Here is a 17,609-nt window from a genome sequence, read left to right as displayed (position 1 = left end):
GGCCACCTCGGGTTCAAGTATCCAAGGCCTACTTTGCTGGAGGATCAAGAAGAGAACAAACATGTCAAGCACAAGAGGGCACCCATGACATAGCACACTTCAAATAACTCATCAGCTGTGGCTCTGTCCTTGACAAGTGTCCATCGTTGTCTTACTCCAAACTACAAAATCTGACTATCTCTGACAAAAAAAAAGCACGTTTTTAGGAGCAGGCAATGCTCCAGCTAAAGTTCTACGATCCAGAAAAAAGGAACTTCAAGCATAAATTTATAGCTTCATCTCTCACATCTAGGTTAGTTAGGGCAACTCAGAGAAGTCATGGGTACTGTGTTGGTGCATCAGGGCTGAAAAAAAAACACAAACTTTAGGCATGTCAAAGTTTGTTCAGTTGCTATTTTTATGCAATATAATTTGTTGAGACCATAAGACCATGAGACATAGGAGCAGAATTAGGCAGGTTAGCCCATTGAGTCAGTTCTGCCATTCAGTCATGGCTGATCCTATTTTCCCTCCTCTGTTCCAATCCGCAGCCTTCTCTCCGTAACCTTTGATGTCATGTCCAATCAAGAACCTATCAAGCTCCACATTAAATATAAGCAAAGACCTGGCCTCCACAGATGCCTGTGGTAATAAACTCCACAAATTCACCAGCCCCTGGCTAAAGAAATTTCTCTGCCTCTCTGTTTTAAATGGATGCCCTTCTATCCTGAGGCTGTGCCCTCTTGTCCTAGATTCCTTCACCATGGGAAACACCCTTTCCACGTTTACTCTGTCTAGGTCTTTCAGCTTTCGAAAGGTTTCAATCAGATCCGCTTTCATCCTTCTAAATTCCAGTGAGTATAGGCCCAGAGCTTTCAAGTGTTCCACATCAGATAACCCTTTCATTCCTGGAATCATCCTTGCGAACCTCCACTGAAGCCACTCCAATGTCAGCACATCTTTTCATAGATGAAGAGCCCAAAACAGTTCTCTATATTCAAGGTGAGGCCTCACCAGTGCCTTATAAAGCCTCAGAATCACATCCCTGCTCTTGCATTCTAGACTTCTTGAAATGAATGCTAACATTGCATTTGCCTTCCTCACCGACTCAACATACAAGTTAACCTTTAGGGTGTTCTGCACAAGGTCTCCCAAATTCCTTTGCAACTCAGAATTTTGGATTTTCTCCCCACTTAGAAAATAGTCTTCACATTTATTTCTTCTACCAAAGTGCATGACCATGCATTTTCCAACATTCTATTTCATTTGTCAATTTCTTGCCCATTCTCCTTATCTGTCTAAGTCTTTCTGCAGCCTACTTGTTTCCTCAACACTAGCTACCCCTGCACCAATCTTCCTATCATCTGAAAACCTGGCATCAAAGCCAGCTATTCCATCATCAAAGTCATTGATATACAGCATAAAAAGAAGCCGTCCCAACACGGATCCTACAGAACACCACTAGTCACTGGCAGCCAACCAGAAAAGGATCCTTTTATTCCCACTCGGTGCCTCCTATCAATCAGCCAATACTCTAACCATGCCAGTAATTTTCCTGTAATGCCATGGGCTCTTAACTTGGTAAGCAGCCTCATGTGTGGCATCTTATCAAAGGCATTTTGAAAGTCCAAATATACAACATCCACTGCATCCCCTTCATCTATCCTATTTGTGATCTCCCCAACAGGTTCGTCAGGTAAGATTTTTCTATAAGCAAACCATGCTGCCTTTGTCCTATCTTGTGCTGTGTTACCAAGTACTCCATAACCTCATCCTTAACAATTGACACCAACATCTTCTCAACCACTGAGGTCAGGCTAAATGGTCTATAATTTCCTTTCTGCTGTCTTCCTTCTTTCTTAAAGAGTGGAGTGACATTCGCAATTTTCCAGTCCTCTGGCACCATGCCAAAGTCCAATGATTTTTGAAAGATCATCTCTAATGCCAACACAATCTCTAATGTTACCTCTTTCAGAACCCTAGGGTGCAGTTCATCTGCTCAGGGTGACTAATGTACCTTTAGGTCTTGCAGCTTTTTAAGCACCTTCTCCCTTGTAGTAGTAACTGCACCCACTTCTCTTCCCTCACACTCTTGAACATCTGGCACACTGCTATTGCCTTCCACTGCAAAGACGGAGATGCAAAATACTCATTTAGTCCATCTGCCATCTCCTTGTCCCCCATTATTATTTCTCCAGCCTCATTTTCTAGCAGTTCTATATCCACTCTCATCTCTCTTTTATTTTTTACATACTTGAAAAATCTTTTGCTGGTCACCTTGCTATTGTTTGCTGGCTTGCATTCACTTTATCTGTTCCCACCTAATGTTTCTTTCAGTTGCGCTCTGTAGGTTTTTAGAAACTTCCTAATTCCCTGTCTTCCCACTAATTTTTGTTTTGTTGCATGGCCTCTCTTTTGCTTTTACAATAACTTTGACTGCCCTTGTCAACCACGGTTATACTATTTTGCCATTTGAGTGTTTTTTTGTTTTTGGAATACATCTACCCTGCACCTTCCTCATTTTTCTCAGAAATGCACGCTGTGGTTGCTCTGCTGTTATCCCTGCCAGTGTCTCCTTCCAACTTACTTTGGCCAACTCCCATCTCATACCACTGTCATTATTTCTTTACTTCACTGAAATACTACTATGTCAGACTTTACTTTCTCTCTATCAAATTTCAAGTTGAACTCAATCACATTGTGATCACTGCCTCCTAAGGTTTCTTTTGCATTAAGCTCCTTAATCATCTCCGTTTCATTACATAACACCCATTCCAATACAGCTGTTCCCCTAGTAGGCTCAATGGCAAACTGCTGTAAAAAGCCATCTTGTAGGCATTCAACAAACTCACTCTCTTGAGATCCATTGCCAACCTGATTTCCCCAATCGACCTGCATGTTGAAATTTCCCATGACTATCATAACATTGCCCTTTTGACACACCTTTTCTAATTCCCGTTTTAATCTGTGGTCCACATCCCAGCTACAGTTGGGAGGCCCGTATATAACTGCCATCAGGGTCCTTCTACCCTTGCAGTTTCTTAACTCAACCCACAAGGATTCAACATCTTCCAATCCTATATCACATCTTTCTACTAATTTGATGCCATGCTTTACCAGCAGGGCCACACCACCCCCTCTGCCTCCCTTCCTATCCCTCCAAAATAATGTGTAACCTCAGACATTCAGTTCCCAACTACAGCTGTCCTTCAGTCACGATTCAGTGACACAGTTTGAATTGATACATTTATATTACAATGCCTAGTTTGAGCGTGGTTTAGAAATGTATTATGGGAGAGTGGGGGAAGTAGGAGAAGCAAGATAATGATTGGAACTGTTAGGCTAGGACTTGCATTTTATTTTATTACCAGAAAAATATGCCTTTTTTTATAGATAGGAGCTGTGAAGTTTGCCTCTACCTATCATCTTCCTCCATATGGCTGTCACCCTCTTGTTCTTCAGTGGGTGCAGAGTCTATTGACCTTATGGTTGTGAGTGTGCACATTCTGAAGCAGACCACCACACTCTGATAGCTGCACTGTTACTACTGGGCTTTCCCAGGGCAGCCCAGGCAAGAGAAACATTTGGTCAGCCCACTGTTGGTCAGCGTTAGCACATCCTGTGTATCAGCACTGTTGGTCAGCGCTAGCACATCCTGTGTATCATACTGTGCAAATATTCTTACGAGTTGAACACTGGAGTCATCAGTCACATCATCAGCAGAGAATGGGTAGGCTGGTAGAAATGCCTCTGCCTGGTCCATCAGCATGATTCCATACGTGTGTTGAGAAGTCATAGTGATTTACTCCTTCTCGACACAGCACCTGAACCCTGGGGGGATGAAACCTATTCAGTTGTGGGACAGCTCAGAGTTTGTCTGCAGCACTCACAAAACAGCATGCATACAGTCTGTGGGACCATGCATTAATGGAACCCTGTACCCTAGGTCAAGTCAGGCAAGAAGGAATCAAATGTCTTCTGACTGCTTTGAACGGTAAGTCACTGTGACCTTTTCTTATGCAACAGTGAAGAGAAAACTAAGAGATTCTGTTTGAAGCAGGCCACTCAACACAACAAGTTCCTGCCAGAATCTTGTTCTTTCTTTCTTCACTTAAATCTATCAGCATAACCTTCAATTCTCTTTGCCTTCATTTGATTTTTCAGCTTCCTCTTAAGTGCATTTGCACTTCTTCCAAACAGACAATTCACTGCAGATGAGATTTATTATTTATCATTTTAAATGCTATAAAGCTATGAGAGGTAGAAATTTATTATTAATTACCTAAATGTGCCGATCTTTCTGAACTGCCAATCAGTGAAGTTAAGGTCTTCTGTAATGGATGAAAAGTGTGTAACAGAATGAGTTGGAAAGAGGTACCTGTGAAAATAGAATAAAACAGAACCACTTCAGCTTTCAAGTAATGTAATGGTATTTAGCAATTCAAAATTACGCCTAAAATTGCTTGGTGGTTGTTTTGTTAGTAGAGGAAGCCGGGTGGCTGTGAATAATACACATGAGAGATGGAGACGTGAGGAACAAATGTGCTGCTGTTTATTTTGCTTGTAAGTCACCTACATAGAATGCCCTCTCATATTACGTTCGACACGTAACACAAAGGGAAGAATCAAAATTTTCATGAATATGTAACATACCCCCTTATATTTTAAAGGTTTCTCCCCCTTCCCATATACAGACTAGATGTTGAACTATTAACATTAAATGGAATAATCATCAAATTCAACCAACAACAAAAATAATTCTTTTTCTAAACTAAGGAAAGAGGGTAGACTGCCTCTGTTCCCAGGCATAACCCTGGGGATTATTCTGCCCCGTGTGCTGAGGGTGTCATGGTCCCATCTGTGAAGTCCGCATTCCGGTTCACGGTCCGGTCCATCGATCTGTATTCCAGGTTTTCTGGTTTTCCCTTGTCCTGTTGTGTACCTTAATTGAGGCACATGATTCTGATTTTGGGCTGGCTACGTAAATAGCTCCCAGGTTCAGCTTCATTTTCTGGACTGTTCCCTTCCCTTCCTCTTCACCTTCCTCCTCACCTTCCTCCTGAAGCCTCTGCCTGAAGCCTTGCCTGCAGCCTGGTCACGTTCAACCACCGGAGCGAGACTGGAGCCTTGCTGTGTCAAGATAAGGAACTGTCTATTGTTGAGTTGAAACTGTCTCTATGTCTATGCCTTTGCTAGGTAGGTCTGGCTGTTTGCCGCTACCTAATGTTGGGAATCATCTCATCGTGTTCAGCATTCTGTGTATGAGTCCTGGCCCTATGTCCTGTTCTCAAGGAGGGGTCCTGGCTCTGTGTTCCATGTTCCTGTCTCTCAAGTCCAAGGCTCCGTGTTCCTGTGCTCGAGACCAAGGCTCTGTGTTCTGCGTTCCTGTTGTCCCAAATCCATGATTCTGAGGTTTCTGTCATCCCAAGTCCAAGGCTTGGCTGTTCCTGAGTACCAAGTCAAGGCTTTGTGTTCTCATCCTGCGCTGGAGTTCCCTCATCTTGCCCAGGAGTCTCTCATTCTGTCCTGTAGCCTTGCCTAGTCCTTTCTCCCAAGACCATGTCGTCTTCGCCTAGTTCCGGAGTCCGAGCCTGAGTCAAGACCCAGGTTCTGGGTCCTTGTCCAGCCTCTGGCTCGGAGTCCGAACCCAAGCCTCATCATGTCCTTGCCTCGAGGAACCCAAGCATCATCATGTCCTTGCCTCAAGGAACCCAAGCCTCATCATGTCCTCACCTCGAGGAACCCAAGCCTCGTCATGTCCTCGCCTCGAGGAACCCAAGCCTCGTCATGTCTTCGCCTCGAGGAACCCAAGCTTCGTCATGTCCTCGCCTCGAAGAACCCAAGCCATGTCCAGTCCTGTAGCCACATCATGTCCCTGCCTAGTTTCGGGGTCCGAGCCCGAGTCAAGACCCAGGTTCTGGGTGCTTGTCCAGTCTCTGGCTCAGATTCCAAGCCAAGGATCCTAGTTCCCAGTTCCTTGTCCTTGTCCCGCTTGCCTAGCCAATGTCCTAGCCCAAGTCTGTGTTCTTGTCCCAGCTCTCTAGTCAAGTCCTGTTCCTAGTACTTCAGTGTCTGTGTCTTGCATTTGGGTCTGCTCCTAACGACCCCCTTATGACAGAGGATTAGTCACTAAACTAGAGAATCAGTCTGGAGGCCAACTGTTACTGTTAGGGTACCAACAAACTGGGAAACAATCCAAAGTCATTTTATCTCTGGGTAGTGTATATATAGATATTGGCTTGGATACTGCATTACCAGTAGGGGCATCTCAGAAAGCATAGGTGATGGGAGACAAATGACCTTGCTGATTAAGGACTGGCATATAATGATTCTGACTGCCAAGCAGGTCACCAAGAATATCTAGGGATGGAGGCCTCACTGCAGGGGGTGGTAGAATTTCAGGGGGGATTGATTGCAAGGCAAGGTTCCACTTGCCTTTATACTGTTAATGAGTTTATTGAAATCAGTCATATATCAGAGTCTTTTTTTTGGCATTTGTTTGGAACCATATCATGCAGTTTGTTCCAAATGTTCTGCCATGAATGGGGTGGCAAGCTTTCTCTCAGTTCCATTTTGATTCCTTACAGTTCTGCTTCCATCTCTCAAAAAAACAAAACCATTCCAGTCTATGAACTCTCCTTCAGTTTCTCCTTCTTGGCCATGAGACTGAACAGCAGTGATTTCACATTCACATTTCCTTTTCACAGTATCTCTAAAATATGAACCTTTTTATTGATCTCATTATCTTCTTGTGATGGAATGAGAACAAGTTGTGAAACAGGAGACAGAACCCTCTGCTCCAGACAAGCAAGTCTCTCAAGTTCTTCATGTTGGGTAGACTGCACAGTACTGGAGTGGCTACCTGGTCGAGTTAAGTTACTTGAAAACCATTGATTGAACTGGTTGGATGACACTGCTCCTTTACCAAGCATCTCTTCAAACATCAAAGTTAGTCCAGATACACTTTTCTCCATGTTGAAGAACTCATTGAAGTTAGAGTTCCCCAATGACGGTTCAAGCAGGACTGTTTCCTGGGGAAGCTCTAGCTCAGTTTCTGATGCAAAAACAGTAGGTACCTCTGCTTCGGCAGTGCCATGGCATCATGCACCTTCTTTAAGGGTTTCTGATTGCTTCCTCATCCTCTTTGCCTGCCTTGGATCCTCCATTAGCACTTTTACATCAAAGCCTGTCCGCTCTATTGTTTCTGATTGACTGACGGGCCCACCAGATAACCATTCTGGTTCCTCTTCAGTATGGGAATCACATCGCCTCCACTCACCAAAAATGCGTTTGCCACCACCAAACTCTCTCCTACAGAGATTTTTCTTGTAGTCTCGCTTCCTGCCTTTTCTAGTTTCTTTGTCATACGTCTTTGTCTCAGCCATGCGGATCAAAGGTTCTTGATGCTATCATGTGTCCACTTTCAATTCTCCACTGGCACCCTAACCCAGAAATATTTTCATTCTCTTTCATTTCCAATGAGCTTGCAAATAGTTAATCATTGAAGGTTTTGGCCACATGACAGCCACCACCAGTGCTTCAGCACTGAGCTCTGAGTACAACATTAAGATCTTCTGCCTTTAGTCTCTCTCATGGACCTGCAATTCTTTGCATCCAAGCTGCTCTCTCCAAATCTGAAGTATATTCCTTCTTTATTCTATCCAGAGGCAAACTCCTGCCGAAACTGGGATACAAGATAAGATAAGATATAGGAGCATAATTAGGCCATTTGGCCCATCAAATTGGCTCTGTGTTTCACCATGGCTGATCCAATTTTTTCCTCAGCTCCAATCTCTTATCTCCTCCCCATATCCCTTCATGCCCTGACCAATCTTGAATCTATCAGCCTCAACCTTAAATATACATAAAGACTTAGCCTCCACAAATCCTAGTGGTGAACATGGTCAGCACAACATTGTGGGCCAAAGGACCTATAGTGTGCTATAGATTTTTCTATGTTCTAATTCCACAGAGTCATCACTCTGTAACTAAAGAAGTTTCTCCTCTTCTCCATTCTGTCATAGTTTTCCAAAAGACATGCTAGTCTCTGCTTTGCATATGGGTACTCTGATTTGTTTTTGTTTTGGCGTTTGCGTGTGCGTCCGTCTGTGATGATGTCTTTTTCATGGCTTTTACAAGGCGCGGAGTGAGAGAGAGACTGCGTGGCGCGCCACTCCTCACACAGACATTTTCGCAGTATTTTTCCCTTTATTTTACGAAGCTGAGTTGTGATCTTGACACTCAACCTGGCACGGATGGAAAGCATACTCAGGAACGGACCCAACTGGTTTCGAACCCAGGAACCTCCGCTCCCGGGTCCGGCACCGATGTCATTGCGCCACCAGCCGGCCCGGGTACTCTGATTTCTCGCAGCGTTTCCATGGAATAGTTTCTTCATGCCACTCTTTTTTATTGTGTAATTTAATTGATCTTTTATCGTCAATCCATTTTTTTTTAATCCATGCCACCACCGAGGCTCAGCAGCTGCCTCCGGTACTCTGTGTAGAACCCAGGCTTAACAGCCAGCTTAATAGTGATTCCTTTCATACTGTCCAGCTCTTCATTGAACACTACTGTGCGTTTCTTCAATACTTCTTGTAGACCAGTGCGCCCACCAATCCAGTGCACTTCATGCCAGCTGAGTTTGAGCTGCTCCAACCACAAGCAGCCAGAAGCACTGGATAACTATCTTTAACGATGTTCGGTGGAAGTTTCTTTCTCTGTTCGTTAATCTCCACTGTAACATGTATTACTCCCCTCACTGAAACAACCTCACCAGTGCAAGTCTTTAAAGTCAACTTTTCACCTTCCGATTTTGTAAACTGACTCCAATGATTCGTGTCCATCTGCAACCTCACTGTGGCCCCATCCAACCATGGGGTCACCCAATAGTCATCTTTGTGTCCTGAAACAGATAAAACACGCAAAGCTTCTTCAGCCACAGAGTGAGAGTCACTCAGTCCATCCTCAGCATGCTCCATCTTCAATTAAATTTTCCTTTGAACTTTGAACTTGTTCACGCTGCCCTCAAATGCACCTCTCCCATTTCACGCACATCTGCTCTCACCCCATCCTCCCGCCACCCCACTAGGAATAGGGTTCCCCTTCTCCTCACCTACCACCCCACCAGGCTCCGGGTCCAACATATAATTCTCTGTAACTTCTGCCATCTCCAAAGGAATCCCACCACCAAGCACTTTTTCCCTCCCCCCCCCACTTTCTGCTTTCCGCAGGGATCACTCCCTACGTGACTCCCTTGTCCATTTGTTTCCCTCCCCCAGCCTTTCCCACTGATCTCCCTCCTGGCAGTTATCCGTGTAAGCGGAACAAGTGCTACACTTCCTCCCTCACCACCATTCAGGGCCCCAGACAGTCCTTCCAGGTGAGGCGACACTTCAGCTGTGAGTCGGCTGGGGTGATATACTGTGTCTGGTGCTCCCAGTGTGGCCTTCTATATATTGGCGAGACCCGACGCAGATTGGGAGACCGCTTCGCTGAACACCTATGCTCCGTCTGCCAGAGGAAACAGGATCTCCGAGTGGCCACACATTTTAATTCCACGTCCCATTCCCATTCCGATATGTCAATTCATGGCCTCCTCTACTGTTGAGGTGAGCTCTACTGTTGAGGTGAAGCCACAGTCAGGTTGAAGGAACAACACCTTATATTCCGTCTGGGTAGCCTCCAACCTAATGGCATGAACATTGATTTCTCTACTTCCGCTAATGCCCCTCCTCCCCTTCTTACCCCATCCCTAATTTTTAATTTTTTTTCTCTCTTTCCCTCTCCCAATAACTCCTTGCCTGTTCTCCATCTTCCTCTGGTGCTCCCCTCCCCCTTTCTTTCTTCCGAGGCTTTCCATCCTATGATACTCCCCCTTCTCCAGCCTTGTATCTCTTTTGCCAATCAACTTCCCAGCTCTTAGCTTCATCCCTCCCCCTCCTGTCTTCTCCTATCATTTCGGGTCTCCCCCTACCACTTTCAAATATCTTACTATCTCTTTTTTCCGTCAGTCCTGACGAAGGGTCTCGGCCCAAAATGTCGGCTGTACTTCCTATAGATGCTGCCTGGCCTGCTGCGTTCCACCAGCATTTTGTGTGTGTTGCTTGAAATTTCCAGCATCTGCAGATTTTCTCGTGTTCACGCTTCTTTTTTGTTTCTCCAATAGAAACATAGAAACATAGAAAATAGGTGCGGGAGTAGGCCATTCGGCCCTTCGAGCCTGCACTACCATTCAGTATGATCATGGCTGATCATCCAACTCAGAACCCTGTACCAGCCTTCCCCCCATACTCCCTGATCCCTTTAGCCACAAGGGCCATATCTAACTCCCTCTTAAATATAGCCAATGAACTGGCCTCAACTGTTACCTGTGGCAGAGAATTCCACAGATTCACCACTCTCTGTGTGAAGAATCTCGGTCATCTCGGTCCTAAAAGGCTTGCCCTTTATCCTTAAACTGTGACCCCTTTTCTGGACTTCCCCAACATCGCGAACAATCATCCTGCATCTAGCCTGTCCAATCCCTTTAGGATTTTATATGTTTCAATAAGATCCCCCCTCAATCTTCTAAATTCCAACGAGTATAAGCCTAGTTGATCCAGTCTTTCATCATATGAAAGTCCTGCCATTCCAGGAATCAATCCGGTGAACCTTCTTTGTACTCCCTCTATGGCAAGGATGTCTTCCCTCAGATTAGGGGACTAAAACGGCACACAATACTCCAGGTGTGGTCTCACCAAGGACTTGTACAACTGCAGTAGTACCTCCCTGCTCCTGTACTTGAATCCTCTTGCTATGAATGCTAGCATACCATTCGCCTTTTTCACCGCCTGCTGTACCTGCATGCCCACTTTCAATGACTGGTGTATAATGACACCCAGGTCTCGTTGCACCTCCCCTTTTCCTAATTGGCCACCATTCAGATAATAATCTGTTTTCCTGTTTTTGCCACCAAAGTGGATAACCTCACATTTATCCACATTAAATTGCATCTGCCATGAATTTGCCCACTCACCTAACCTATCCAAGTCACCCTGCATCCTCTTCACAGCTAACGCTGCCACCCAGCTTCGTGTCATCCGCAAACTTGGAGATGCTGCATTTACTTCCCTCATCTAAGTCATTAATATATATTGTAAACAACTGGGGTCCCAGCCCTGAGCCTTGCGGTACCCCACTTGTCACTGCCTGCCATTCTGAAAAGGTCCCGTTTATTCCCACTCTTTGCTTCCTGTCTGCCAACCAATTCTCTATCCACATCAATACCTTACCCCCAATACCGTGTGCATTAAGTTTGCACACTAATCTCCTGTGTGGGACCTTGTCAAAAACCTTTTGAAAATCCAAATAGACCACATCCACTGGTTCTCCCCTATCCACTCTACTAGTTACATCCTCAAAAAATTCTATGAGATTCGTTAGACATGATTTTCCTTTCACAAATCTATGCTGACTTTGTCTGATGATTTCACCGCTTTCCAAATGTGCTGTTATCACATCTTTGATAACTGACTCTAGCATTTTCCCCACCACCGTTGTCAGGCTAACTCGTCTATAATTCCCCGGTTTCTCTCTCCCTCCTTTTTTAAAAAGTGGGGTTATATTAGCCACCCTCCAATCCTCAGGAACTAATCCAGAATCTAAAGAGTTTTGAAAAATTATCACTAATGCATCCACTATTTCTTGAGCTACTTCCTTAAGCACTCTGGGACGCAGACCATCTGGCCCTGGGGATTTATCTGCCTTTAATCCCTTCAGTTTACCTAACACCACTTCCCTACTAACATGTACTTCCCTCAATTCCTCCATCTCACTGGACCCTCTGTCCCCTACTATTTCCGGAAGATTATTTATGTCCTCCTTAGTGAAGACAGAACCAAAGTAGTTATTCAATTGGTCTGCCATGTCCTTGCTCCCCATAATCAATCACTTGTTTCTGTCTGTAGGGGACCTACATTTGTCTTAACTAATCTTTTTATTTTCACATATCTATAAAAGCTTTTACAGTCATTTTTTATGTTCCCTGCCAGTTTTCTCTCATAATCTTTTTTCCCCTTCCTAATTAAGCCCTTTGTCCTCAACTGGACTCTGAATTTCTCCCAGTTCTCAGGTGTGCCACTATTTCTGGCTAATTTGTATGCTTCTTCTTTGGAATTGATACTATCCCTAATTTCCCTTGTCAGCCACGGGAGCACTATCTTCCTTGATTTATTCTTTTGCCAAACTGGGATGAACAATTGTTGTGGTTTATCCATGCGATCTTTAAACGCTTGCCATTGCATATCCACCGTCAACCCTTTAAGTGTCATTTGCCAGTCTACCTTAGCTAATTCACGTCTCATACCTTCAAAGTTACCCTTCTTTAAGTTCAGAACCTTTGTTTCTGAATTAACTATGTCACTCTCCATCTTAATAAAGATTTCCACGATATTATGGTCACTCTTACCCAAGGGGCCTCTCACGACAAGATTGCTAATTAACCCTTCCTCATTGCTCAATACCCAGTCTAGAATAGCCTGCTCTCTATTTGGTTCCTCGACATGTTGGTTCAAAAAACCATCCCACATGCATTCCAGGAAATCCTCTTTCACAGCACCCTTACCAATCTGGTTCACCCAATCTATGTGTAGATTGAAGTCACTCATTACAACTGCTGTTCCCTTATTGCACACATTTCTAATTTCCTGTTTAATACCATCCCCAACCTCACTACTACTGTTAGGTGGCCTGTACACAACTCCCACCAGCGTTTTCTGCCCCTTAGTGTTATGCAGCTCTACCCATATCAATTCCACATCCTCCCGGCTAATGTCCTTCCTTTCTATTGCGTTGATCTCCTTTCTAACCAGCAATGCTACCCCACCTCCTATTCTTTCATGTCTATCCCTCCTGAATATTGAATATCCCTGAATGTTGAGCTCCCATCCCTGGACTCTGTGATCCCAACTATATCATATTCATTAATAACAATCTGCACTTTTAATTCATCCACCTTGTTACGAATGCTCCTTGCATTGATGCACAAAGCCTTCAGGCTCGCTTTTACAACACACTTAGCCCTTACACAATTATGTTGAAAAGTGGCCCTTTTTGATTTTTGCCCTGGATTTGCCAGCCTGCCACTTTTACTTTTCACCTTACTACTTTTTGCTTCTACCCTCATTTTACACCCCTCTGTCTCTCTGCACTTGTTCCCATCCCCCTGTTGTGAACTAACCTCCTCTTTCCTAGTCTCTTTGATTTGATTCCCAACCCCCAACCATTCTAGTTTAAAGTCACCTCAGTAGCCCTCGCAAATCTCCCTGCCAGGATATTGGTCCCCCTAGGATTCAAGTGTAACCTGTCCTTTTTGTACAGGTCACACCTGCGCCAAAAGAGGTCCCAATGATCCAAAAACTTGAATCCCTGCCCCCTGCTCCAATCCCTCAGCCACGCATTTATCCTCCACCTCATTGCATTCCTACTGTCACTGTCGCGTGGCACAGGCAGTAATCCCGAGATTACTACCTTTGCGGTCCTTTTTCTCAACTCCCTTCTTAACTCCCTATATTCTCCTTTCAGGACCTCTTCCCTTTTCCTACCTATGTTATTGGTACCTATATGTACCACGACCTCTAGCTCCTCACCCTCCCACTTCAGGATATTTTGGACGCGATCAGAAATATCCTGGACCCTGGCACCAGGGAGGCAAACTACCACCTGGGTCTCTGGACTGCGTCCACAGAATCACCTATCTGACCCCCTTACTATTGAGTCCCCTATTACAACTGCCCTCCTCTTCCTTTCCCTACCCTTCTGAGCTACAGGGCCGGACTCTGCCGGAAGCATGGCCACTGTTGCTTCCCCCAGGTAAGCTGTCCCCCCAAACAGTACTCAACCAGGAGTACCTATTGTCAAGGGGCACAGCCACCGGGGTACTCTCTATTACCTGACTCTTCCCCTTCCCCCTTCTAACTGTGACCCACTTGTCTGCCTTCCGTGGCCCCGGTGTGACCACCTGCCTGTAACTTCTCTCTATCAACTCCTCACTCTCCCTGACCAGACGAAGGTCATCGAGCTGCAGCTCCAGTTCCCTAACGCGGTCCCTTAGGTGCTGCATCTCGGCGCACCTGGCGCAGATGTGGACGTCTGGGAGGCTTGGAGACTCCAGGGCCTCCCACATCCAGCACTGAGAACAACAAACTGCCCTCACACTCATACTGCCCCTCTCCTCAAATAACAACGAAAAATGAATACCAAACCTTCCTCGCCTCGCCCGTTTCTGCCTAAACCCGTTGAGCCAAAGCCCTTAAGCTTTCGCTCTGCTCCCGGCTCACTCCGCAGCCCACAAACTACGTTGCCCGCTGTATGAGGCTCTGTTCCTTTTAAATCTTCTGCGCTTCACTGCCTGACGTCACACGCCTGCGCAGTCCCGCCTCCCTGAACGCCGATGGGAAAAAAACCTGAAAAATTCAAAAATAGCTTCCTCCGCACTCCCGCTCCGATTCTCAGACTTCCTTCTTCGAATTAAACCCAAAGCAGGATTTCTGTCCTTTTAAATCTTCCATGCTTCACTGCCCGATGTCACACGCCTGCGCAGTCCCGCCTCTCTGAATGCCAATGGAAAAAAACCCGAAAAATTCAAAAATGGCTTCCTCCGCACTCCCGCTCCAATTCTCAGAATTCCTTCTTCGAATAGTAATTTTTCCTTTTTTTGTGATTTTGCTTGACTGTGTCTATTTACTTTTACAGACATGTTCAATACTTCCCTTTTTGCCACGGCTTTAGCAATCTAAGTACTTATACCAGCATTCTTTTGCTGAGTGACCAGTTTTGCCACAGCAGTAACACTGATTGCCAAAAGGTGACTTATTCTGAAAGTCAGTAGAAACTTTATGAACTCGGGAGATGTGTTTAATAGTTGTGCTTCTTTAGCTGCCACCTCCATAGATGTATTCCTGTCAATTGCCTTCTGAGATGTTATTCTGTCTTCTGTAAGCAAATGTTTCTGAATTGCCTCATTACACAAACCACATATGAGCCTATCATGTAATATGCCATTTGGCAATTGTCCAAAATCACAGAGTTCATCCAATTGCTTCAGCACTTCAACAGACTGCAAAATAAGCTCGTTATCTTCCTATACTATTTTTCCATAGATGCTGCCTGGCCTGCTGAGTTCCTCCAGCATTTTGTGTGTGTTGCTTGGGATTTCCAGCATCTGCAGATTTTCTCTTGTCTGTGATTTGATTACTACTCTGCGAAGTCTCTTCCAGGGATGCCTACCCTGAAGAAGTTTAAATCTTTCCTTCGGGTGTTCAGTGAAACGCTCTCGCTGCTCCCCCTCTGTGATCCCTGCTGCTCTCCAGCTCTTTGACCACGTGCATTTTTTTTGACTGCACTTTTTCCCACAGATGCTGCCTGGCCTGCTGAGTTCCTCCAACATTTTGTGTGTATTGCTTGTATTTCCAGCATCTGCAGATTTTCCCTTGTTTGTTGATTTCCTCTTGATTCCTTTTATGGAATTTAAACCTCTCGACAATAATCAAAGGTTCAGATGAATAGATATCCTTTACGACTTTAACTATGCCTTCAAAAAGCTTATCACCAGGCTTAGCAGGTTGCAGTAGACTGTGTAATAAATTGAAGGTTTTTGCGCCCATCAGTCAGAGAAGTTGGAATACAAATATCATCTGAAATTTGACTTGCCAGTGCAAAATATTCAAATCTTTCAGTATATGAATCCATTGCTCTGTCATTTCACCATCGGGCCCCTTACTCCCAAACATTGTCACCATTTTCAAAGACAAAACGTTCCAGAAAAGTTAACTAGTCTTATCCATCTCTCTTTCTCTATCTCTTATTTACTTCATTTAACCATTTTGTTCTTAGTTTTCTTCCATCGGATTTTACCCTCACTATGCTTCCAACACCCGTTACCGCACGGTGTGCACGTCTTCCTTTCACTCACCCATATTACACACCTTTTTCTTGCCAAAGGAGCAAAACTTTAAATATTGAATGAGGTCTTGTCACATTATCGTCATTTGTTATGTTTGTGGCACTGGGAAGCTGTGTGGCCATGAATAACACACACGAGGGACAAAGAGGTGAGGAACAAAGCTGCTGCTATTTATTTTACTTGTGAGTCATCTACCCAGAATACCCTCTCACTCTATGTAACACGCAGGGAAGCTCGACAGCAACCCATAATGTTCAAAATATGCATGAATACATAACAGTGCTATTGCAGAGGCACATGAGTCCTGGTATACATTCTGTAAGGTACTTCATCATCTTCATTCGTTAAGTGAATTCTATATTTGTCAGAGTTCCATCAGGCATCCTTTAGGACAGGTACAAAAAATGAATAAATAATCTTTTACCTTAGTTTTTGGACAAAGGCAGTTCCAAGAATATTAGCATCATTTTTACTTATTATCATTTATCTCAGTACCACACTAAATTAAGGAACAATGTTTCATTGGTAAATTCATCTGAGGAGGTAATAAGCAAACGGAAAGGTTGGAGATGTTCTTTGGTCCCTGAGAAATGCAGGCCATTTATAAGATCTTGAATTTTGCAGTAACAAATTTTAAATTGAGAACTGGAGTAATTTATGAACAAAATATCCTTTGAGATATTATGGTGAATAAATTATTCAAATGTTAATTTTTAGATGTCATCCAGAACTAAGATATTAATACCATAAGTATACGCTGCAGTAAAGGATTAAACGAATGAGTGCACCTGGCTGTAAAGGATTAGTTCTGTTAAATTTGTCATACACTGGGATATTGTGTAATATTTATGTCTAAAGTCATGCATCAACATGTCCGTAACAGCTAATAGAGGTAATAAACACAGTAAACCGTATTTTATGTAAGTAGTCTTCAGTGCAACATTTAGCCTTAAGCCTATTTCATATTAAATAAGGTAATATCATGGGCAAGTTCTGGGCAGCATACTGGGTCTTGGCATTTCTTTTTACAAGAATTAATGTTGGATGCCTGATTGAATTATATAACCACTGGAATAAATTAATAACATTCATTAATCAAAATGTATAATGCTCAGGCAATAAAGACCTCTGCTGCATTGTACTCTTCTCATCAATGACAGCATTTAATTTAAAGATGCTGTAATCCATTTTTTAAAGTAATAGGCATTTTTAAACATTTTGCTTCCTTATAATTATACAAAGCAAAAAAGGAATATTTTAATTTTTTTAGTATAGATGTTAAATTGGAAAACAGCTTTGTATTGTCAAGATTATTCAAAGATATTTTAAATGTCAGTCGTGATTATCTACAAATGAAATCAAATGATAACTAAAGTTTTGTAATAACTAACATTGTACTTGACAGAATTGCTAATAATGCAGCTAAAAATACATCTGATTATTGTTGGTGTATTTGTACACTAAGAGACAACATCTGCCTCATGTATACCTTAAAGCTGATTTTTAATAGATTTCTAGATCTGATGCAGATGCATTGAGTTCAGGATGAGGAAGATAATTTTGTTTAATTGGCTTATGTAAATATAAGTGGGTAACATTTGTTGGGGTTGGAGGAGGAATAGATGATGGGGATGTGAGAAGGAAAGATGGAATTAGTGCGGAATAGTTGCTGTGGGTATTGTCATCT

The 17,609-nt window shown here is 43.7% G+C and overlaps 1 pseudogene; it reads right to left on the bottom strand.

The window, feature by feature from the left end:
• Positions 1-6,354: 6,354 nt before the first annotated feature.
• The window catches only part of LOC140198685 (eukaryotic translation initiation factor 4E transporter-like), an 88,302-nt pseudogene continuing 77,047 nt past the window's right edge, over positions 6,355-17,609 (bottom strand).

The sequence above is a fragment of the Mobula birostris genome, chromosome 6 (genome assembly GCF_030028105.1).
Source record: "Mobula birostris isolate sMobBir1 chromosome 6, sMobBir1.hap1, whole genome shotgun sequence".
Taxonomy (NCBI): domain Eukaryota; kingdom Metazoa; phylum Chordata; class Chondrichthyes; order Myliobatiformes; family Myliobatidae; genus Mobula; species Mobula birostris.
The sequence above is the reverse complement of the archived record's forward strand: the minus strand, read 5'-3'. Positions and strand labels throughout refer to the sequence as shown.